This window comes from Plasmopara halstedii (genome assembly GCF_900000015.1).
Source record: "Plasmopara halstedii genome assembly, contig: Scaffold_208, whole genome shotgun sequence".
Taxonomy (NCBI): Eukaryota; Oomycota; class Peronosporomycetes; order Peronosporales; family Peronosporaceae; genus Plasmopara; species Plasmopara halstedii.
In genome coordinates, this window is record NW_020187129.1 from 467,034 (window position 1) to 467,354 (window position 321).

The following is a 321-nucleotide window of genomic DNA, read 5'->3' on the forward strand; positions in this document are numbered from 1 at the left end:
CCATTCCTGATGATGAAGATCTCAACAATCGTGTTATTTGTGAGAACCACGATGCAGTAGCTGCAGGACACCCTGGGTTCTACAAGATCTACTTGGCAGTACGTGATAAATACTACTGGCCCAAGATGATGAAGTACATTCTGCGGTATGTCAACACATGTGAGATGTGCCAACGCAACAAGGCAAGACAAACCAAACCACCAGGATTACTTCAACCGTTAGCAGTACTTACTGGTAGATGGACGGACATAACAATGGACTTGATTGTATCATTGCCTGCTAGTGTCGACGGTTACAACGCTGTTATGGTGATTGTAGACC